This window comes from Calonectris borealis, chromosome 2, assembly GCF_964195595.1.
Source record: "Calonectris borealis chromosome 2, bCalBor7.hap1.2, whole genome shotgun sequence".
Classification (NCBI taxonomy): Eukaryota; Metazoa; Chordata; class Aves; order Procellariiformes; family Procellariidae; genus Calonectris; species Calonectris borealis.
In genome coordinates this window covers 37,692,195-37,717,709 of record NC_134313.1, presented here as the reverse complement: position 1 = coordinate 37,717,709, position 25,515 = coordinate 37,692,195, and the positions used below count along the sequence as shown (strand labels likewise).

Here is a 25,515-nt window from a genome sequence, read left to right as displayed (position 1 = left end):
TACAGCTGGACTCAGAAGACACTTCAGTTTCTATTTCCCCTCTAGGAAAAAGAAGAGAAGCAAATCAAGCATTCCCTACAAAAGCTTTTTTACTTCTGCATCTTGAATCCATCCTCTTTCCAAATAGCTCAAATGAATGACCTTCAGGGCACGCTGCAGAAGCTGGCCAGCTGGCCAGACTCAGGGGATGAGCTGCCCTGCAACTCTGCCTACCATGGAGAGATGCTGTGTTTTGTTCAAGCATTTACTTGTTAAAATCTTAGTGTTTGGTGGGTTAGGGAGGTTTTTTGGTACTGTGCTGCTGTACTCTCCTTACCCCAGCACCACTATTTTTAGTAATCAACAAATGGGTAGCTGTAGGACCTCTCCTATCACCAGAAAGCTATCCAGCTTGAAGTGGCAAAGCAGCCCAACTCGTGCATGCTAGCAATTCTTCAGATAGAGGCTTGCGAGCCCGGCCCTGCTTGCTTCTGGTGCAACTAGCACTTCGTTATATGCACTTTAATGCAGTAGACAGAAGAAGGGCTTTTTTGCCTTTGTAAACAAACCTTTGATGGAAATTCTGTAAAATAAATCTGCATATTTCCTATCTTTATATTCCTTATTGCACTATGTTATTTACATCTCTGTCAGCTCCTAGAAAGCACAGAAAAACTTTCACATCCTAAAAAATTTCCCTCCTCTACACGTGTACAAAACTGATGACTATGCTGTTTTACCCAGTATTTCCGTCCAAAATTGCAAATCCTCAGACCTGGCCAAGACTTATATTTCCATATCTATTACCGACTTCAAAAACATGCCACAACATGTTGATATACAAATTAAAAATTGATTAGAAATTGATATATATGGAACTGTACAAGAATAAATATACTTGCGTTCTTAAAAAAAAAAAGAACAAAAAATTCTCAGAAGCAACAGTACATAAATTCTGTTAAATATGCAATTCAAATGATGTATAGCCACAGTTATTCAAATCAGAAATCTTATGTGAAATACAGGCACGTGGTATGTAACAGACTGGCAATGGAAAGTTCTGCAGGACAGGCTACGCTCAGAGCAGCGCTGGAGCTGAGCCCACGACTCATTTCAAAACTGATGTCAAAAAGCCTTGTGAAATTTCTCAGTATATGCAATGCACACTGCACAGCTTGTCTCCATTCAATACCCCTGAAGAGACACTAAGTGCTGTTAAAATGATGTATTATGCTAAGCTTTTCATTGTATTAATTTATACCCTATGACATCACAAACTATAGATGTTTAAAAATTCAATTTAATTTGTAAGATAGAGAAATATGTAACCTGCTAAAATATGGCTAGGTTATGTTATGTGGCTTTTAAAGGTGAACTGCAGCTGAAAAAAATTATAACAGCAATATACACAGAATATCCAATATAACATAGGGTGAAAAGTAAAATCCTGGTATGAATTCATTATAACTGAAATCCTGCCTTTACCCCCCAAATTCAAGTTACTAATTAACTGCCAAATACTCCCTTTATGTATGACACAGCATAAAACATTTGAGTACTTGTATTTCAATACTTTGCAAATTAATTTTAAACGTTTTGGCAGGATAAACGTTACATGCATAAACCTGCAAAATATTCAAGCTGCTTCTTTGTCTACCTATAAAAAGCAGAACTTCTCCCTTCAGTTCCACAGTCACATGAGTGTCATTTAATAATCAATTTTTTATGAAAAAAATATTCTTCTTGTTGCAGCACAAAACAGAAGAAAAACTTCTCCATGCATAAATAACACTGAAGACAAAACAAATACTAAAACCCTAACTCCATCCCCCCGCTCAGGTAAAGAAGACATCTTCCCCTTATCCCTCAATTATATCAATCTCGAGTTATACAGCTGACAGTAAGTAAAAGAAGAAAAAAAAATTGCAACTTTCAACCTCAAGACAGATCTTAAAAATAAACCCCATTCATATAAACCCTTAGTCATCAGGTGACAATCCTAATTTAAAACAACAAATTCTCCCGTGTGGCTCCATTATAAGGTGATAGCTAGCACCTCTAGTAATTTAAAGACATCCCATTTTCCTTGAGGTTAACCAGACAGCAAATCAAATAATCCCACAGAGGATTCAGAGCAGGCTTGACCCATTATTGAAGTGTTAAATTAGAATTTCAAAGAGTAACTCCATAGTCACCCTTCACAGAGATAATTTTTAATTCTTCCTCTGTGAAATGTGAAGTTAAGTCAATACTCGATGTTTTATCTCATAACATAAGCAGACAAAAATACTGCTAACTCAAAACAATCTAGGTTGATTCTTGTTTAATAAAATAGCAAAAGGCCATTGCTTCAACATTTTAGTAAGTGAGTTCTCTCTAGCAGTTTTTACAATTTCAGTATTAGTTTACATCATCAGTAGATAGAAGCGGGCATTTTATTTACATTTGAGGAAATGAAATACATAATACGTTTTTATTTATTTTCCCTACGCAATCCACAAACACCAATGAACCCGAATTCTGCATATGGAGAAAATAATGAGGGTTGACCCCACTTTACAGCTAAGAAAGTGAGGGACTTACAGCTCAAGCGACTTGTTTAGTACACCTCTGGCAAACCTGGCACGGAAGAGTAAGCTCCCGGCTCTCGAGCACAAGGACTCGCTTCATCCCCGTCGTTACCCATGTACCATCATTCCCATGGGCCTAATTACAGGGAAATTTCCACCACATGCAGGGATGAACATTGTAAGTCCCCAAATTCTACAAATGGTTCCTACTACCTTATCTAAATTATTTGTTGATTAAACAAAAAAAAGAAAGTTGTCCAAGGTAACAATATGTTCCATTTTTGCAGCTGACCCTCAGCCAGCCTGAATAAATCGTTTTAACTGCCTGTTCAACATAACGCAAGAACAGCAGAAGCTTGGCACAACAAGACCCTCAGAGCCCATCACCAGCACGGCATAAGAGCAGCTGATATTACGTGGTACCCTGAACAAAGCAAAAGGACAGAACTAAAAAATGATAATACAATCAGTACAAATTACAACATAGAAACAAACATAGACACACAGAAAAAACTCACACATTTTCAATTATTAAAATATTACATAAAAAATTCTTATGTTGTGCGTACCCTCACAGAAAACCATGTTGCATTAATTTATTCTGCTCCTCAAGACATTGTCTGTGTAAGAAAATACTACTTCCCTCTTACTGACTTCCTTCCCTGCCAGTGGTAAGCAAAATCAGTTAAAAACAGTAAAACAGAGTGTCATCTTTACATTCAGCTAATGCAAGTGAGAAATATTTTCTATTAGCAGAAGGTTTGAACCAATACTGGATTTTACATTTTCATCTTTCCTGTACTGCTAGTTAGCTCAACCTTTCTGCAAGAAACCCTCTTATTTCCCTTCTCAGAATCTCATCTTTCTAAAAAAGTCCCTCCTCCCCCAAGGAAATTCTAAGGGCAGGCTTGCCCTCTTCCTTTCTCAGCTTCTGCAATACAACTTGAGTAAAAATTATTTACACAAACATAACAGAACAGAGTACAGCTCGTTATGAAAAAGTTACCACTATGCCTATACAATGATATTTCCACAAAATCAGAAGAGTCCCCAAATCATATCAACAGCAAGAAAAGTTACGGCATATGGCCCTTCCCACCGTAACACAAAATATTCACTAATTAGTGGTTTTAAATTTTTAAGGGTTTATTTCTACCTTTGCCAGACACGTTATATACTATTCACATTTTTACTTCCCATTTGCTCTGAGAGATCTAAATATGTCTCATTTTGATCTTTTTAGGTTTTCAAGAATTCAAGAGTTTTACATGGCAAAATACTTCACACTGACCTTACCAAAGGAATTGGAAAGACAGACGGCATACACAGTGGCAACCATGTGAAACTTTAATTTGTATTATAACTTTGTAGTCAAATGTATCCATTTAATTATGGACAATGGCATCTCTGATACAAGGAACAGAGCTGTGCCTATAATGGATTTTTCATTTCTGCCACTGAACAGGGGGAAAAAAAAAAAAAGTATTTTAACACTGTTTCAAGTTGCACAAATACTGAATTCACCAGGAAAAACGCCCTTGTTTCAGGTAGCTTACTTCATATCAAAGTAGGGTAAGCTATCTCAAAGTATTAAGAGCATCCACAAGGGGATTTAATTGCTAAATATATCTGTGAATGTATACCTTAGCTTCCTTTGCAGTACCTTGTGTGAGAAGACAACCTTATGGGTAGCAGATAAATAAATTAAATCTATAAAAGTAGGCAAGTGAAGAAACTACTGTCCTTTACTGTAGGGCACACACAACAGATCGGGCGCTCACTGCCAACGTAGGAAATTCAGTTCTCTGATGAAGCATTTACGCACCAATAAAAAGCAGAGCTGTTTCAGAGGCTGCAAGCTCCGCTCAAAATCATTCAGCTGCCCAGAGACAGCAGCAATCTCCTAAAGGCAGGAGACCCAAATGCAAACCTCTGCTCCAAATCAGGAGCACCGTGACTCCCTCCTCCACCTTCTTGCACCCGTGTCTGATGCTCAGGAGGCGGCGTGCAGCTACCTGCCTCCCTGCCTCTCCCCACTTCGGCAGCTGAAGACAGGCGTACCCCCGTTTCCCTGTGTGCTGGTGCCCATGTGGGTACAGAAAGGGCTCCCCAGCCTCGGCAGTCATCCCAGGTGAGGTGGGCGACGTTGGGAGCCGCTCTCTGCCACAGCTGTAAAACACTGGCAACCCCCCCCCATCCCCAGCCTGGCGCAACAGGGAGAGGCAGGGCCGCCCTGGACTCGGGAGCAGCGGGGTAAACTGCAGCTCCCGGGGAGCAAGACCAGACACCGGGAAGCAGACGAGCTATCCTACCTGTCGCCAGCTGTCCCTCTACCCGGGGCACAGGCTGTGCCGCCGAAAACGTAGCCCAGCGAGAGCCCTCACCTCGCACACCCGCAGCAGCTCCTCGCTCAGAGCCATTCCCTGTAGCCGGGCCGTTTCCCCGTGACTTACTCACCATTAAGTCTTCCTGTGAACCTAGCCTCGAAATTCAAAACTTTTAATTTCGGAATTTCTTAAGTGAGCCGTTAGAGCATTTCTGATTAGTAGGGAATTTTCCCCCTTCCTTAACGAAGTTACTTACGAAATTCAAGCCAACTCATTAATAGCTTCAAGCTAGCCAAAAATACATTTTCAGTAAGTAATTCTCCCTCAAAATACACACATACACACAAATACATCCAACTCTTATTAGAGAGTCTCACAACCATGGATCAAGCTGTCCTGACCCAAAACATCACTCCTCCTACGTGGCTGCCTGGGGGCATTGACTGATGGCAAAGATGGAGGAGAACGGACTATCCCAAAGCTTTATCAGATTGTATCAGAAGACCACGACACACAAAACACTTCTCCTGGAAGCTGGGGGCGGAAGGAAATAGCTCAGAAATTGAGTGATGAAGCAAATAAGAGGAAGACTAAGTAGGAGGCAACTTTGATAACTACTGTTACTGGAATCAAGTTCATCATCAGCAGGCTGATACTTTTTTTTTTTTTTCTTTCAAGAAGTGCCCACAGTACCCAAAACAGGACGAGAGCACCATATGCATGGTTGCATGCTGATATTCAAAAATAAACACATACTATCGTGAATCAGATGTGCTATACATACAGTACATTTGACATTAACCACAAAAGCAGAAAATTAATAGAAGAAATCCATTTAACCCTTTAGGTTGTGGCACATAGCCTGTGGTGTACAGTAGCAGTGGTAGCATGCTTGGGGTATGATAGCATGTGATATTTCATATTTTTACTTCTAATTTTGTTGGTGTTTTGGTGGTTTTTTTGCTTATGTGGATTTGTGTCGAGTATGTTTTAAGTGTGGCAACCATATTGTTATACAATAGACTCATGTGTATTGATTCCTCAAATATTTCAGCGTTGATCAAGAGCCTAGAACTTGGATAATGACGAAGGAGTGAGCTCATGAGGAAGGAAAGACTAAAATCCCAGTCAGGGACAAGGAATATTTTAAACACCAGCAGTCATGCATCAAGCTTCATGTACCATCAGCTGCACATAAACCCTATTCCACTGCAGGATACATTCTGGAAGTTACATACTGTAACTCCAAACAGAAAGTTTTACATGAGTCTGTTCAGCAGGACTGAGCAATAAAAACACAGTTAACCAGGATTTGTGAAGAGAAGCCAAGCAAAAAAACCACAACTGAAAACTAAAAGGCCATAAAAATTAACCCAAGTGAAATTTCATATGTGTTGGCCACCTACTTTTAGAAAAATGTAGATGTTTTTATCCCATTTTAAAATACTACTAAACTGTGGCACCACACAGTAGAGTTTCAAGCTTACAACCTGAACAAAGAAATGTAGGAGACATCTCACTCTTTTATAGCTGTAAAACAGGTACCTCGAGATTGAAGGACAAAGGAATCCAACACAAAAAAGGATCTTCAATCCCATGTGTTACTTGTAAGGATGATGGTTCAAAGTTTAAGCGAGAATATCCAAATATAAGCAAAAGAAAAACATGCTGAAAAAAACATGAATGGAAACATTTTAACTCCCTCTGACACTGCTAGAGTTTCCCTCAAGGATGAACTGATTTGCAATACCTACTATAAAACTAATTCATTTCTCAATTCTAATTTTAAATATTCCTAGATTGCCTGTTGCTGTCATTTTGAAAGATACAGAGTTTGGTGCATTCAGAATGCTGTAGTTTATCAAACTGTGATTACTGAAGGAACAAAAGTACTGATAACGAAAGAAGTGAAGAATCTGGACCATAAAGCCAGAGATGTTGGAACAGGAGAACAGAGCATATTCTTCATTTATCATAGCCACAGTTGTAAATAGAGTTTTACCAATGCATTTACACATTGACAGATATTGTGTACGTAGGTGTGTCAGTACCCCTTTTTGCTTGTGGTGAGATGACTAGAGGAGGATTTTGTAAAACATTGTGAAGGGCTGTAACTACTCAAAATGATACTGTAAAACTCACCAGTATTTTAATAACACTTAACTTCTTAACATCTGTAACTTATCTGAGACCATTTCATCTGAATTTTTCAACATCCAAAGTTTGTTTTAAAAAGAAAACCTGCAATTTCTTGCCAGTCCAGTTACTATAAAGGTAAATTAATCAGATGGAAACACACTCTGCCACACTTTATATTAACGAGCTGCAAATTCGCTTACTATTCTAGTCACATAAGTCTTCTAAGCCTAACATCCCAGCATTGTGACATTATAAAAATTCACCCACTTTAATGTACAGAAATATCCATGAACCTCAAATTATTATACTATAATGCTGTCAAATAAACAGACTACTGGAATTCAATTTCCAGAAAGCCTAGGCAAAAGCTACTGGCCTTAATCCGAAATACCAGTGTCATTTTCAAGCCCTGTATTTAATTAATACTATTTGCTGTCAAGAGCCAAGCCGGGTAAATATTTCACTCTTCCCAATTCAGGGGCTAAAGGCAGGCCCAGAGGAAAATCTGCCCAAGTAAATGCATCTCATCTTCTTTGATGATGCAAGTGCTCAGTTGTCCTGTTCTTGACCCCTGTAGAATTCCCAGGCTCTGATACTGGTGGTACAATGTCATCAATCTATATTTAAAATATATATTGATTTTCCACGGATGATAATGACAGCTATTTCTTCTGCAAATGCGTATATACTATACCTTTGCCCATATAAAAAGGTTCCTATCAAGGTAAGAAATGAAAAAATCTTAGCAAAGCCCATTAAGTCAAAACCAATATTTAAGAAGTGAATAAAATCAAGTTAGCAATCTCATTTCCTAAATATTTTTTTATTTATTTCACTGAAACTGAAATGTTAGAAATAATCTTCCAGGATATAGCGACATACAAAAGGTAGGCTTCAATCAATTGAATGACAGTGTTTTCAACAGTCCTGGATATATATGAAGTTTGGCTCCATCAATTCAGTAAAAAGTTCACTGACAGAGCACTCCATTTAAATCCATTCACAGTAATTAATGAGTTTTACATATTAAGAATGGTTTACTCTAGATTTATAATAAATTTGAACGTTGTGGCCTCAAAACTATGAAAGTAGTTTAAAACTGCTTTCATTATTAACAAATCTAGTTCTGCTAGTTGCAAGCATGATGAGATTTCTCTCTACAATACCCTCAATTTTCATCAATTTTAAAGGAAATGCAATATATTACATTTGTGTAAATTTCAGCTTTTCCACAAAATAAACCCCAAAGATTTCCATAAGCTTCCATTTCCAATTTTTTTTTTTTGGAGGGGGGGTGGGGGGGGTGGGAAAGGGGGAAATCTATGGGGTGCAATTGTATAAATCTTAATAGATGCTCATTTCTCAATACTTCTGTTCTCATTGTACCACCCACACAGAACTTCACTCTCAGATTAGGAGTATCAATTTAACACTGATTGCATTAAATTCACTATAATCAAGCATCCACTTTTACAGACATCTTTATAGGCAATTCATGTTAACTAATGTCGCTCCTGAACAGGAGTGACTGAAAACAGAAAAATCCGATCATACTTCATGCAAAACACAACTCCCCAATTTCGAGTCTAGGAACGGGAACACATTCCCTTTATTTATCACAAACTAGTTCAACGTAGATTAAATATCCCTCGCAGATTCCTTTGCAAATGAGAAGACCTGATTCATTACACTATTCATACCTGTGATCGATACCTGTATTTTATTTCAGATATTTCAGAAACACAGCTCCTGTGGGAATTAAGGTGCTCCGAACTCACTCCAGAGCTCTAGGTACGCACCATCCCAGCCCGGCCTTGCATGCTGATAGAAATGAGTTCTCTTATTCAGATTTGATACTTGGAACCTACTGTAAGTTCCTCACTTGCATCCTTAAACTAATACTGAAGGCTCTTAAAACTCGTTTCAACTTAAGGCACTCTTTATTTTCAGTATTGCACTTTATTTTCTGACAGCGTTCCCTTTATACACACGTATCAGGAGGACACAGTCAAAAATGAGACATCTGTCAGAATTTTCTTTATCTACTACTGCTGCAAACAACAATAAGGAGTACTATAACTCAGAACAATCAGACACACAAATATTTTCTATCTATCACACTTGACACTAACTACAACACAAACGCCAATGAAATCACTACCAAGTTCGATTGAAACACTATCCGGATCGAGAGTGACAGAAAACTGAGATTTCTCTAATCTATGTTCTTTTTTTGCTGAGAAATGTTCCTTACAAAGCAAACCATTTCATGCAAAAAGAAAAGGGGAAAGAGGAGAAAAAAAAAAAAATGTTTTCTGACTGAAAACTTTTAGACTAGGAGCTAAAGTTAGTATTTTTATCTGTTTGTTTTTTTTTAAACTCTAAACTTCTCACCATCCTAATTGTGTGGCTTTTTGGTAGCACACAGCAGCTACTTTTCACCACCCCAACTAACAACATTCCAAGGAAGCAGCCACAAATTCTGTCATTTACATTATTTCTTATCAGTTCATACACACGTATTCTAAAGCCATTTAGCCAGTCCAAGGTGCACACTCTTATCCGTTACATCATATAAAAATAGATCCAGTAAGTATTAAGCAGTAGTTTCACTTTCAAAAAAAACTTAATACAGTGGTAGACAGGCTGAACGCGCACGATTTCAGTCACAGTGGTGGTACAGTCTCACAATACACAGTCAAACCCAACACCTATTCCACAAGCAACTCCAGTCAAAAGCCGAGGCCAGGATTTCTGAAATGAAATTCTAACTGATACATCCTTCAGACACTAGTGTAATTTCAGATGGGTGTACTGGTTAAAATAAACAGCTACAGCTCTCTGATCTTCTGATGGAGAAGGTGAACATCTGAGTATGTCGAAGATAGGACTGAAATCCCGGACATTCAGAAATCAATGGAAGAATTTCCAAGGATTCAAAGGAGCCAAAATTTGAAACTATTCCTTGTTTTATGCAACTTACTTTTGCTGAACTATCTACCACGTGAACACATGAATAACTACTCACTTTAGAGCAAAAGGATATTTTGAGTGGAGAACTACCTCTCTACTTCAACCTTGCCCTCTAAATCCTTTTATGACATCCATCTTTTACAGTGGTTTCTTCCTCAGTGTCATCACCATAGACTTCATATATAAATATTTATCTTCTATTTGCTCTTATTAAAGGTTTTGAACTTTTCAAACACAGAAACTATGTTTTAGTCAGTATCTGTAAAGGTACCAGATTACTGTCTGGCAGGCTAGCAACCAAATTTATAATTTTGGTGCAGAATGTAGCAACATTAAGCAAAAGAGAGGGGTTTTTTTGCCCACATATATTAATTAGGGAAAAAAGCAATTATATGCAAATTGCTTTTATTTAACTTTTTCAGTCTTTACCTAATGCATTCCTTTTTTAATGGAAAATTACAGTTGAGACAACTGAAAACAAACATACTATCAACCTGACAAAATTTCACATTCTCTTTAGAGAATTTTGGCAGTGACATTTTTCTCTTTCTTTATTACACATACCTAACTCATTCTGTTGAGTCCTATTCACTAGGAAAAAAAAATTTTAGATTCTTACTATTTCCTTTTTTTTTGCTTAAATGATCACAACAGCAGCTTATTATTGAGAAGATCTCACATGCACATTATGATCATTATGCAGCCCAGATAAGTAGTGTAAATAAATAATAAGTAATATAGTGTAAGTAATAAGTGTAAATAAGTAATAACATCTATGTGGCCAAGCATTTTCAAGTTAATACAATAGATAAACAAACTATTAACCAGTATTATAAACTTCATTGAACGCAATGAACTACAAATTGTTTTATCAGAACAGCCAAGGGAAAAGACAGAAAAAACAAAAGCACTGGAAAGCTTCTTAACCTGTTTTCATTCAGCAATGCTAGAAAATTCAGTAAGTTTAAAGAAAAGCATTGTTAGTTTGCAAAAATTGCTCAACAAAACTAACAAAAGAGGAAATGATACTTGATGTGGATATACCTAATTTTACCCATAAACGGTTGGCATTTTATAAACAGTTATCCCCCAAACAACTAAAAACCTTTTCAGCAGGCTCATTTCCCACCTCTATATTTAGTGTGCAAGCCTCAAAAATACATATTTCTGACCTTAATAAGACACTCTACGTGTTAAAAGACAACATTTATTCATGAGTAGCCTGAAAAGGTTCTCACATAAAATCTCAAATGCGTATTTGTAGAAGATTTATACGAAGTAAGTATATTGATATATTAAACATAATTAAAATAAAAACACGGCATTTATATTCTACTTTCCTTCACTGCACTACCAAACTATTATTAGTCTGCATTTAAACAATCTGCAGGGGTCCCTTTTTCTAATTCTCAGCTGTATTATCCCTTCTTGTGAGCAAAGTTAAACAGGCACAGCACTGCCTGATGGAGTCATCAGACAGTAATTCTTGAGCAACAAGCATTTTAAGTCATCAGTGTCATTATACCGATTTCAACCCTCAATTTAAGTAATTTATTAGTGCAGATAGTTGGATGGAAAAGCTTGTATTATTTCATACTCAACCTTTGCCATAAGACAGACCATAATCAGCACATTTGAAAAATGTCAATTCCTTAGTTACAGTATAAAATATCAAACAAACTTAGTGTGAAAGAACATCACATGCCGATTCCTTCAGCCCTTCTCAGCAGAGCGTGCCATTCCTGGGCCTGGCACTAAAGCAAGGTCCTTGCTTCCATAACCAGTCTGGGCGTTATTTTGAAAGTCTCTAAAATGTTTGTATTTTGACTCACTGTATAATATCATACATTACTTAAAACCAAGGCTTATTCTGCTGTATCCACACAATCAATTTAAGACATCTCACATCAAATTCCCCAGTGAAGAAGATAAAACTGTAGCACAGTCCAATTAAACGCAATAGTATATAGACAACTCACCAAGACTCAGCGAGGCAGACAACGATTTCTAGGGGTTGTGCGTGCGAGGGGCCTCACTACTCACATACATCTCAAGCATGCTAGGAACAAAATTGAGAGAAAAATATTAGCCTTTTTTTGGAGACGGGCATACAAAAATAAAAATATGATGCTTAGCACACCGCAGTTTTAAGTGTAACACAAGAGAAACATAAACTTTGCAGAGCATTATCTGCTTTTCCAGACATAACTACAACCCCCTTCCAGTTGCACAATCACTCCAGGCACACAACTTCCTCTCTACCTGCTGCCTACTGCAAATTCACAGTGATAGCAACGAAGATGTTTATATTAACTTACACGGTACACAGTCTTTATTTTCACAAAAGAATCTGTGGGAACTCTCTGTGAAAGTGGTTGGTTCCTTTTTTGGTTGACTGCTTGGCTGGTTGACTTTATAACACATTAGTTTCAAATCTCTAAAAAGGAGAAACTGGTGTTCTTATAAAATGTCTTTCAACCATTATTAAAAATTGTACGTCCAGAAGCATGTTTCTTCTCTGAATCTCCACTTAAAATACTCCTGACCCAAGCGATGAGTATCACTGGACAAATAAACAGAAAGCTCTTCATTAGTATAGAGCTTAAGAGGCCAGTGGAGCAGAGGACATACATTGCACAGCAATACACATTTCTTCAGGGAAGAGGAGCATGCCACTACCCACATAAATATTATGCCTGCATTTCTGTTTGTAGGTCAAACAGTACTTTATGTCAAATGTATCCAAGCAAGCTACCAGAGTTTCCTACCTTCTTATTCTGACAAACAAAAAGGCAGAACATAAAGAAAATGAAAGATACACTGCAAGAGTCATCAACAGAAAAAAAAATAAGACGCACTAATTATGCCTCAAGAGAAATGGAATTTAGAAACAACTTCATTTTTTCTGTCATTTCTGCCATCTCACAGAAACCTACTTCAAACAAACTCTGCTTAAGTTTTTTCAGTCGCAGGCAGGATACCAGTACAGTAACAGGCTATTCAGGGGCACCACTAACAAAGAAGTATTCTTATATAAAATATATACACAGAAGATATGAATACATCATTTCTACAGGAATGCTCAAAAAGCACACACGCTCTACAGATCACAAACATGGGGCTTCAAGTGGGTCCTCATTGACGGAAAACATCATCTTGTCTTAGAATACAATTTTAAGTAAAACACTACTAGATCTTTTGGTGATTTAGCGAGATTTACAGTGCCCGTTAGACACCTGCAGTTCAGAGAGATGCACCAAAGGCAAGCCGCGGGTGCGGGCTGCAGCCCCAGCCCGTGGTGGGGAGACCTTTTCCACAGAGGAGCAACAACGATGAGAGCGCCTGTGTAGTGCTTCCCACCCATCTTCTGTCTTTCAGCTGCTGCACGCCAGCGAAATGAGAATGACTACTCTACCACCATTTTGTTTCTTGACAACTAGCGTGGCTGCCTGCTGCGGATCTACGTGGCCACCAGTACTGCAGCTCAAAGAGTCCGACCACGAGTAACGTGGCTCCTGACCGTTACGCTGCAGCCCACGGGGCTCCACGTAGCAACAATGGAAACTACAAGTTTTGCTGATTTTCATTTGTTCTATTCGTAAAGCATTTAATAATAATACCGTCTGAAAACCAAGATAATACACGATAGTTTCACAGTAGAAGCACTACCTTCTACTAACAAGGTCTTTCTTCCCAGGTAAAAGCCTTGAATTATATAGCAACTAGTGACAAGCTTACACACCCAACACATGTATAATCTGGTATATTCCAGATTTATTCCTCTAACTAAACCAGACTGTCAGTGAAGAAAAGTGATGAACGTGAAGCGATGGACAATGACATTACCTATTAGTCCTCGCCTTCCCTTCTCACACCCTTTCTGAAGCTTGAAATAAAGGAAAACCAACACTGCAGCAAAAGGCAATGCCAGTACCTACTTCCCATGCAAACTCCCACAAGAATCAGGAGGTCCTTGGGGTGGCCCCCAAAACTCAAGAGAAACCACTCTTGCATGAAGCCAGCTTTCACAGTAACCTAATGCTGTTCATGGCGACGCTCAAAGGCCTGTAGGCAGGCCTCGCACAAAGGCCTACATGAAGAACGGGTCTCTGCCTCAAACAGTACGCAATTATCAGCATTAGCCACGACATAAAAACAGAATACACCACAGCCATCATTCTCCACGCTTGCCATTTTCCAACGTCACCATTCAATCCTCCATCCCCCAATGGGTAAAAGAAAACTTTTTAAAGGTCAACACAACAGCTAAATGCAACTGATATGGCCCAGAATAACACGCCGTCCTCTGACTTCAGACCGCTTTATGTCTTTATTTTCCATTCATGCACAGTCATTTCTTTCTTTTCAAGTGCAGAGGGACATCTGTATTCCAGATAGCTAAGATCTGTCACCTCCTCGCCCCATAAAAACTATAAGTTGTGAACAAAACACACAATATCAACTCTACAAACTACAGTTTAGCTAAAAGGGAGTAAACAACTACCACTTTCAGACATTCTTAGAAGAGACCATCATCTACAGTGTGCAAGCTTAGTGAACGTATTTTTTCATCCACATACAGTCTTCAGGTTCCTTCATTCTTATACTAAGAAGAAGTGCCACAAATGATCTCACCATTGTGCAGTTAACACTAATTTCACACAGAACTGTAGCAAGAAAATAGTTCGAGGCCTCATTAAAAATTCAGTATCTTTGTATCAAAGTAAGCCATGATTCTTAAAAAAAAAAACCAAGCAAAAGTATGTTTGCACTGAAAATGCCAACACAAATTGGCAAACAATTAAGGGGAAAAAAAAAGCTTTAAGCTATGTTATTAGAACTACATTTTATGGCCAGTAAAGTATCAACAGGTTAACTTTTCTTTTAAGATAAAGGCAATGAGTATTCTGGCCACATTGAAACAAAATAGTACATTTCTGGTCGTGAATTTTTATTTTGGAAAAAACACAAAGATTTAGACTTGAAGAATAGCTTTTCTCCTTGAGAATATAATTGAAATCTGCTAAAATAAATAATGTGTTTATCTGTATACATTCATAATCTTCCTCCACAACAAATCTATTTTAGGAAATTGATAGAAAGGAGGAGGACATTGCTCATATCTCTGGAGACCAAGGTACAAATTTGTGTAAGGGTAGCAAGTGAAATTAGTTAACAATAATCGCATTTATTTCTGGAAAGAACATAAGTGGTTGGTCAGCAAGTCCTGACATTAATTTTGAAATAGTAAAGAATAAGGACTGAAGAGCTACCTCGTGAACTCAAAGTATGGTGGAATAAATATGAAGAAAAGCATTCTCCACTGTAGACCAGGTGATATCTGAACTCTCACTTGCACAAGTATTAAAACGTACGACCTTGGGTTTTGGGTTGTGGTATTTTTTTAAAATTTGATTCCATCACACAGGCATATGATGAACTTGTAAGTTCATAAAAATACCTGTAATAAAATGTCAGTATATACTATCAAATTTATTCATAGGTAGACTTTCCTCCATCTTCATAAAATTTTCTTTTTAAATGCGATTTAGTATCTTCTACATAATCTGAGAGATACAAATAGGTGACATACTGCATTGTTTTTAATTGGAGTGATTTTCTTCAAAATCCATGGGCAAGGCTCGTTAGAGATCAATACCAACAGCAATGAAAAACTAAAACCGTTCACACACAGATGAATTACAGCATGGGCAGAGTAAAATTCCATAATAATTCTGACCTAACAAGTAAAATGTTATTTTACTTTCCATGCCCATTCTTCAAGCCCAGACTTTTCCACTGAGGCAGCCAATAAAGCAGCCAATTGTGATATGCCCGCTATAAATCCTACCAAAGAGCAACAATATGTCTTACATAGCCCACTAAAAAAGCATCAAAATAGCAACTCTCAGTCATCACTACATCAGATATATGTTCTCACTGTGTCCCAAGATCCCCCCCTAGAAGCTCATGTGATCTGTACTACCTAAGACTTATGGATAAATCAACACATTCAGTAGATATTTTAATTAATTTGTCACCTATACTCTCTGCCCTTTCATTAATACATTAATGGTTTCCATATAACATGGACTATTTTAGCAAAATACAAGTTATCCTTTCCAAACAGCAAGTAACTTCTTGAAGATTAAAAACAAACAGAAAAATGTACTTAGGCTTTACAGAGGGCATTGCATCTTAGCTGCAAAAAGCAAATGCACATTACAAAGGGACTTCGGAATATCTAAGTAATGGGAGCACGCTCACAGAAAGAGTGAGATTTACTGTCAGTTATAACTGCTAAAGTGAGAGCAAAGCAAGAATAATATCTGCCAGTAACTGTATTAATGGGAGATTGTTATGGAAGCCATTTAAGGAAATGCAAGACTTGGAATGGTATAATGATGCAGCTGCAGAAGAAAAAAAAAATGTGTGTATTGTTAGTATGTTGTTGTATAGCTTCAGACATTTAAATTAGTGAACTAATTTCAAACTTCAAAATGCCAAGCACCCCAGTGACCATACACTTTCCATAGGAGTTATGCCTATTTTATTTCCATAAAACTCTTAAGTAAAATTTACATTAGTCTCTAACTTGAATAACATGCAATTTCCATAGAACAAGATTGAAAAATCATAAACAGTAACAAAATGCAATGCAGTAAATCCACCGCGTTCAAGATCTATTTTTCAAACTATTCATCAACTCCAAATAATTGTATAAAATCAGCAGAAGTATTCCAAATGCTCAGAAGAGGAAATACTGTAATAGGTAAATGCAGGACTGAATAAAAGAAAATTAATTTGTTCCACTCAGTTTTTTCATCATGTTTTCTGAATTTCATCACTATTTCTGAATACTCACAAGACTGACAAAATAGCTTTGTTTTAAACCACTGTTTAAAAAATTCCCTGATTTTTTTTTTTTTAAACTCTGTATCCTAAATTGATTAAACTATACAAGCTGTCATTTTTCATGTCACATTTCTTTTTGGTATGTTTTGAAAAGGCTAAGCTACTGAATCATTAAAAATAGGGAGTGTTTGCATAATGTACACACTGCTGACAAACTACTAACCGTAGAACTGGTAAGATGCCTTAGTAATATGTAACCACTGATGTAATATTACAAATTATTCTTGCTACTCAAAGTTGCCATTTTGCCAATATGTATGCCTGTTCAAAATGTTATTCCAACACAGAGCTGGAGTCCTGGCAACCGTATTTATTCCCTGAAATCTTAAAATATTATCAAAATATTATCTATAATAAATATGTGAAATGTATGTTATCTAAGCTCAATTATCCTGATGGGTAAAAGCCAAAGAATACTTCTGTAAGGTTTAAATTCCCAAGAGAAGAAGAGCTCAGATCCCGTCTGCAAGCACACAATGGAATCACAGCTGACGATGCACATCTTTTTCTGGATGTCTCCATATGCTCAAGAGGGTTTTTCCCCCCACCCTCCCTCCCCGTTTCTCCCTCTCCGCCCCCCTTGCTCCCAGCATTACATTGAAGGATTTGCCATTATCTGCCGCCAGGAGTATGAGAATGTTTTAACAACTAACAAAAATAAAGTAGTGCAGTGAACTTCATCTCGTTTAAAAATAAAAAGAAGGGATCCTGCCAGAGTAGCCATCTGTAACTAAATTAACTAATAGTAGAAAATGGGTGGATGAATGGATGCTGCAATGTACCTTCTATGAAGTAAATATCAATGTTACTCTGTTCTTAGTTTAAAACGTTGTGTCACACAGAAGCGTATATACTGTAAAAACACATCTAACCTTTGACCTCCAAAGCCAAACATAGAAATAAATGAATACTGAGCATTTTAACATCTACAAGAATACTGAAGAAATGCGTGGAATTTGTTAAATACTTTATACCTACTTGCATATGAACCGCATTTTTAGAGCGCCCAACCACAGCAAACATACAAAAAATGAACGTGGCAAGAACAGTTTTAGTTCAGTGTTCCCTTTCTCCAACGCACAATCTATTCGCACTCAGCAGACAAAGAGAGTTACATTTATACTTGAATTTGGTACCAGTCTTCAGTTCGGCTTTTTCTTTCAAATGAACTGACAGCATCCTCAAGGCTTAGACCTCATAAGCCTCTGCAATTTCTGCAGATCTGCTAGAGAAACTCCGGCTGAGTGCAGAAGCCCAGATTTTGCCAATGAGACAGTGACAATAGCAACAAAGGCAAGGAGCAGAAGACAGTGGGCATTGTAGCAGCAGCTGGCTGGCTCACTGACTTTGTTCTTCCTGCTGCAAAACCTGGGCTCCCTGCAGATGGGCTAGCCCTTACTGGGTTTTTTTGAGGATGGAGGGAAAAGTTGGGAACGTCAACACTACAGACTGCTTACACACCTCTTCCGACAGAGCCTTTCAGCCTTACAGTGAGCAAGCAACACCCTAAATGATTATAAAAACATAAACAGTATTCTTAAAGAATTAATTTTTACTTCAGAGCTTCAGTATAATGCAATACACTACACTATATGTGAGTAAATCCCTAGTACTTTCTAATTTTTCCACCAGAAATAATCTTTGACTACTTTCTCTCTCAAATAACATAGTTCCAGTTTATAAACTTAAATTGAACTGTCTTATTCCAAAAGCATCATTCTTGATAGCAATGAAGTATTCCTTCCTCAGATGTCTTGAGTTTCAAATTTAGTACTGACGCCACCAGGACGCACAACAAGGAATACAAGGAGATTTACACATTTGGTAATGAAGTGTCTTCAGACACTGCAGAGATACTGATGAAGCATGCCATACATGGATCCTCTCCCTAGGAAAGACCACAAGCTTGAGAAAATACAAAGTTGAGAAATCTTCAGTTTTTATGTGAAATGAAAGAGTATGGTGGCTGAAAAAAATCAGACGATTACACCACCTTTGTCAGGCATTTATTGCATAATGCTCACCAAACCGAGATACAAACATATTAAAATTACGTGATTCTTCAAATATTTGCATGACGTTGAAAAGACCAACCTTTCTTTTTAAAGTTGTTCTCAATATTTCTGAAGGTTGAGTCCATGACAAAGTATTTTGTTCAAGACTGCAGATGACCAAGACTGGCTATGAACATTAAGCTTATCACAGCACTTCTCATGAACTTAGGGATTAACCATTCGGGGGCAATTTACATCTTTCTTTACCTGGTGCGACACAGCGGAGCTGACTTCTATGTTCCAGTCCCCAAGTAGCTGTATCACAAATGCCAAAATAAGGGACACAAATGCATGAGCGTCCATACGTGCCTGCATACACGCCTGTACATGCAAATATGCACAAGCCTGGTATATCCTATTTGTGACACCACTGCTGACGTAAACAAGCAAGTGTTCTGAAAACTATGTAGGAGGCACAGTACCTACACCAACTGCGATAAAACAACCACTTTCCATTCACAGTGGTCTTAGGCTGCATGTAAGCAAACGAGGGCCCTGCCTTGGGGAATAATAGTTTCAATATGACATTAACGATGGTGTGCAACACTGTCATTTCTCTGAGAGCATCCAACACAGCAGACCAGCAGCTCCCTCCCTTTAGGCACTTGCAGAGGATTCCCCCATGAGAGGAGCCCACCAGGTGGCCCAATGCCACTATCGGGTTGTAAAGAGCCAGGAAATTAACTGGCTAGAGTTGATTTTATAGTTCAGTACATAAAAACCCAAAGGGATAAAAAACAAATGACTGCCTTCAGCCACAATGGCAGCAAACTAAGAACAAAAAAAATGCTTTAAGTAAAAAGACTGGCAGTCTTAAACTGCATACTTATTTACAGCGGCAATAGAGCTCTGCTGTAACTGTCATAGCCAGACACTATATGCTTAGCTCAAACTATACTTAAATACCATAAAAATATTATTGGTTCAGTTCTAAAGCCTATTCATCTGCTTCCTACTACTCTGAAAGAAAAAAAGAGAGAAATACAAAAACAATTGATTATTACTGAAGAAGCAGGCTGTTCTCCTTTTACAAGGAGACTCCTTCCTGGCTAAATTACAAGTGTATTTAGACAGCAGGCTCCCACATACGCACACTTCAGACAGAAGTACACAGGCTAACACAAACTAAGATTCAGATATCATTATTTCCCAGTGACTACCAGCAACCTCCTTGCCTTCCCCCCCCCCCCCCAATCTTTTTTTGCCAGGCTCTCGGACAGGTTTCCTGCAGACGAACTACACGGCCCGAATGCCCCTCTCTGGAAGGAGAAGCATGTGATTCCCGGGCTGGGGGGGAAACGCTCAGGCCCAAGCGGAGGCGACGGAGCGAGGGGCAGCGCGGGAGAGGGACGAGGCTCCAGTTACACCTCGCCCAGGAGCCTCCGAGGAGCGCGGCGGCAGCGCGGTCCCCGCGCAGGCGGCAGCGCACACGTCGCCCCCCGCGGAGGCGGGGAGGGGTTCAGCACCCGCCCTCCGCGCAGGCGGCGGACATCTCCCCACCCCACCCCCCGGCTCCCTACGCGCGCGGGGGCCCGCTCCCGGCGGAGGCGGCCGCGGAGCTGCCCGGCCTGCAGCCGCCGCCTTGCGCGCAGCCCCGCGGCCGCCGCCCGCGGCCGGGAAGCAGGAGCGAGCGGCGCCGCCCGCCCCGCCAGCGGCACCCGCCCAGGGACCCCGGCCCCGCGCCCAGCCGGCTGCCATCCCCTCCTCCTCCTCCTCCTCCTGCCGCCGCCGCTCCCCGCCCCGCGCACACACACGCAGACACACGGCACTGCGGCGGCCGGGCCCCCACCCCTCCCCGGGCCGTGGGGAGGCGGCGGCCGGGCGCCCCGGGCTGCGCTCGCACGCAGCTGTGCCACCGCGGCCTGGCTGCGCGGCTGCGGCGCCCCACCGCCCGCCCCCGCGGCGCGGCGCGGCGCGGCGCGGCTCGGCTCGGCACGGCCCGGCGCTGCGCGCACACGCAGGCGCAACCCCCGCGCAGAAAGTTAAGAGAAGTTGCCCGCTTTGCCCCCTCCTTCCCCGCGCGTCTCCTGCGAGCGCGGAGCGGCGGCGGGGCGCCCCGGCCCCGGCGCAGGGGCGAGGGGAGAGGGCACCGGGCGCCGCCGCCCCTGCCCGGCGCGGGGAAGGGGGCGGCCGGCTCGGCCCCGCGGAGGGAAAACGGAGCGGCCCGCACCCTTGTGCGCGGAGTCGTTGTCAGCCGGGGAAGGGAAGGGGATGAACACCGCCCTGCTCCCCAAATCACCCCTTTTGTCACCGGGGAGAGACCCTTCCTCCAAGTTTCCATGTCGGTGTGTGCTTGGGGGTAGGGGGGGGAGCGTCCTAAACAATCCCTTGAAAATTGCCCTCCGCTCCCCAGCTGCCCCATCCTCCCCCAGCACGGGCAGGGCAGCCCCCCGCCCGCCGGATCCCCCGCAGCACCCCTCGCCTCCCCGGCTCCTCGCACTTTCTCCCCCTGCCGCCCATAAGCCAGGGGCGCGGAGAGACGGCACCCGACCTCCGCCTGGCCTGGGAGCAGGAAACCAGCCCCCTCGGCCCGGCAGGGTGGGGTGCCGTACCGGCCCCCCCCCCTCCCCGGCCGAAACGGGGGGCGTCCCGGGGAAGTAAACCCGCGCCCCCCCCCCCGCCGCCGCCAGGCCCTGGGGGTGCGAGCACGATACCCCGGCGAGGGGCGGCCCCGCGGTCCCCCGCCCCCGGTTCCCCTCCGGTTGCCCAGGGTGGGGGCCGCGGCCCCCGCCCCGCTCCCCTCCGCCGGCGGCGCGGGGGAAGCCGCCTCACCGCGTCCGCGGTGCCGCCCGCCAACGCCGCCCCTCCGCGCACCGGCGCGGCCCCGGGCGTCCCCCCGGCATTACACAAGGCGGCCGGCGAGGCGCGGGGGGCTCGGGCACACCCCCCGCCGCGCCGGGGCCGAGGGGGCGTGCGGGAGCCGTTACCGGGGTCAGTGCCGTCTCCCGCCGCTGCCGCCGCGGCTGCTGCCGGCGCTGACCTTCGCTTTGTAAGATGAAGCTGAAGCTGGGGCTGCGGCCGCCATGTTCCCGTTTTAATAACTGCCTGCTTGTTTATTTCAATGGAGACCCTCCCACCACTCGCCCTCCTCCTCCTCCTCCTCCCCTTCTACCCAGAGGAGGGCTGGACGGGGAGGAGGCGGGGGGAGGCACAAGTCACTCCCCCCTGCCCCCGGGCACGGCGGCAGCGGCCGGGCCCCGCGCTGGGGGAGGCCGGGGCGGGCGAGCGGCAGTCAGGCACCGCGGCCCGGCCCGGGGCGCCGCCGCCCCTCGCTGATGCCGCCGGCCGGAGCGCGGGGCTGCCCCGCTCCCCGCCCGCAGGGACAATGGCAGCCGCCCCGCTTGCTCGCAGCGCTGCGCGGCGCTCCCGGGAGCCTCCTCCTCGGCACCCGAGCGGGAGAGAAAGGGGAAGGGGAAAAAAAAGTCCTTCGCCCTCGGAGGGCGAGACTTTAAATGTGGCCCTTTGCGGTCCGCCCTCGGGGGAACCTCGCTCTCAAGCGGACCGGAACAATCAGCCCTGACAAGGCTTTCAGTGGCCCGTATTCACAAAAACAGGGGGACGGGGGGAACAGTCTTATTTCCTTCCTTTGCCCTCGGAAGAAAAAAAAAAAAAATAGAAAAAGGAAAACACACACATGCTGAAAATCGTGTTACAAATACGCAGCATCAACTGTATCGCACTCACAGGAAGGAGGCGATGAAGATGCAGGCTTTTCCTGGGTTGGAGGACAGAGTATGTGAGTTAAAAATTATTAAGGGCTGGAGAATGATCGTTAAACGTTGCCCTTTAGTTCAAGAAGCAATCCACAATGCAGAAATTCTGTCTTAAAAGAAAAGCTTTATGTTTTCACATGTGATGATAATGGCGAGCTATACTCTACATACTGTAACTATTGTTATTTTCTCACATGGGTGTGCAGCACCAAGTTTTTCTGCAGCTATCCAGAGATTATACATTGTTACTGGAGGTGTGGCTAACTCTGCTTGCAGTTGGCCTTGTCCAATGCTTTTTTGATCATAACTCTCATTTTGGTTACATTTTGCCGTACTGTGCTGCATACATTTCCCATACTTGTGTCTGACTCAATTTTTTTTTGAACTTTTTTTCTTTCAATGGGCAAAAATAGTTCAATTGTTTCTCCAAACAAATTAAAGGAAAACTGTCTTTCCCACTTTCCTCCCTCATGTTAAAAAAAGGCTTTGCAGCCAAGTCACTGAAAACTTGTAATATTTCCTCTTCTGGAGAAAGAACTCGGGTATGGGAGGGATGGCCATCAGAAATCTATTTGAATTTAGTCCCATTAGGAAGAGGGCGTGGAGGGATTGTAGTTTGTATATGCTCAATTAGAGCTTTGCTGCTAAATTAACCAGAGATCCTACTTACATTAAATGCCACTGTTTTAGGGGGAGTACTTTTGGCATCATCTCCAGAAGATAAGTGAGCATGCTCCAGTGTTGGGCTGCAGCAGCTGGAGCGGACAACCTTTCTCAATGTCCCTCCCCATCAGTCGTACTCAGCAGGGAAATTACTCTGTCTTCAGGAAGGTCTTCCACCCTGCCCATACACAGGCAGGCAGCAAAGAGATTGAGGGTTAATTCTGTTTGGAGTGCAGAGAAATCAGAATATTACCTTGAAATAACATGGCAAATGAGAGCAGCTTGTATGTGAAAAAAACCTGGGGCAAAGAGTTCTGGAGAGACAGAGCTTTTCCTCTGGCCTCATTTGTTATATCTGTGCAAATCTCTGTAGCAAATAAGCTAACAGTTATACAGGCAATAATCTCATTTACCTCACAGTCATGATTCATTCGTTCTCCTATGCTAAGTGAAACAGTGGTCCGCTGGAAGAAGAAAAAAAAAAAGTACGTCTTTAATTTTATAACCATGAGCAGACCAATTTAGAATTGCACAGATAATTTTAATTCCAGCGTTTCTTATTTATGAAAGCTTGATTTTTTCCAACTTCACGCTTCCTTTAACATAGCCAAAAGTCTTTATTAAACTTTATTAAACTAAATCCACCTGGAAGAGCAAGGAAGGCCTGTGAACTTGCTGCAGTACAAACATAAAAGATGGCCCATGTAACACAAAGTTTATGGTCTCAACATTGACAAAAACCCCTGAGTCTGATGCAGCTGAGTGTCCTTGTCAAACTGGGTGAGAGAGGGGATTTAACGACACACATATGCTCAGATCCACTGAAATTTGTTACAAGCTTCTAACTCATGAGCAAATACATTTTGTCATCTAAGGCCAAACCCCAAAGCCCTGCTTACAAATATCACTGTGTGTAAAGACCAGTAATTATGTTATTCCTAACTGCTATTTTTTAAAGGGAAAGCACCATCTTCCAGATGGGAAACAGATTTGATAAACACATTTCAGTGCCGGACTTTATTTGGCATTACAGCTCTTCTCTGAACCTTCTCCAGTATCACCATTGCTGCATTGTGCTGACTAGAGCTGGGCTTAGTTTTTCAACAGAAGCTTCATCTGTTCTAAACAAGAGTAATATAAACTTTCTGTCATCCTCTCATATTCATCCTCCTCCCATTTACATTTCTAACCGTGCTGGCTATTTTGTTCACAGCATCACTTCATACATTCACTTGATTACTCACTGCGATCTGCAAACCTTTCCTGGTATGAAATTTAACACAGAGAGAAGTTTTTAATTATTTTGAATTTTCAGCGAAGTTTGGTTAAACTTTCTCTCATAACTTTTTTTTTTCTAGATCAACAGGAAAAAAAATCCAAATCTGAACGCAACCATGTTTTCTTGATCAGTATAACCATATATTGTCAATGTTCTTTTTTCTTACTTACTTTTTCTATATAATGTATTTCTCTAAAAAATGGTACGTAGGGTACTGTGAGTAAAACTAGCATTTGCAGGTGTGTTTCTAACTGATTTTTAAGTAAGTTAAAGTTATTCTTCCATAAGGTGAAAGGTTATGAACAAATTGTTGAATGCTTACGAACTTGGTGGGCTACTCAGGTATGGCTGCTGTCTCATAAAGCTCTATCTGCAGCTTTAATACATAGCAAGGAAGAGTTTATGTGCACCTGCTGACACCAGGGCTGTATGTAATGCAGCTGTTGGTGCATAAAGCCTTTTTCATGAGCAGCTGCATTTACCCCGTAGAATCACTCTGCCCACCTTTATGGGGAATTGGGTCCCCACTTACTCATTAACCTTCCCAAGTAGATTTAAATATGGTCTTTATGAAACCAGTAAGACTTTTCTTGACACAGTATATACGTAACTCAAACCCACAAAGAAAACAAAATGAAAGTTAAAACGATTTAAACCTACTATATCATCTTCATCCTCTTCGGGGTGGGAGGGACCTGTCAAGGTCTTCTGGTTGAATCCTCAGCTCCAAGTAGGGCCAATTTTGAAGTTATGCCAGATTTCTCAGGGTCATATTCAGCTGAGCTCTTACTGTCTCCAACGATGGAGATTCCACAGCATCTCCAGGCAACCTGTTCCAGTGTTTGACCACATTTGTGATCCCCCCCTTCCCCGATATCTAATAGGTCTGTTCCAGCTTGTACC

The 25,515-nt window shown here is 41.6% G+C and overlaps 1 protein-coding gene across 2 annotated transcripts in view; it reads right to left on the bottom strand.

The window, feature by feature from the left end:
• The window catches only part of NCOA2 (nuclear receptor coactivator 2), a 197,073-nt gene extending 174,990 nt beyond the window's left edge, over positions 1-22,083 (bottom strand). The window contains exons 1-2 of one of the 2 annotated variants that reach the window (XM_075141677.1): positions 21,885-22,083; positions 11,968-12,047 (exon numbers count right to left, since the gene is read on the bottom strand). The gene's annotated coding sequence lies outside the window, so the exon portion shown is untranslated. The remainder of the gene's footprint in view (positions 1-11,967; positions 12,048-21,884) is intronic. The other variant, XM_075141678.1, reaches the window with a different exon arrangement.
• Positions 22,084-25,515: the final 3,432 nt, after the last annotated feature.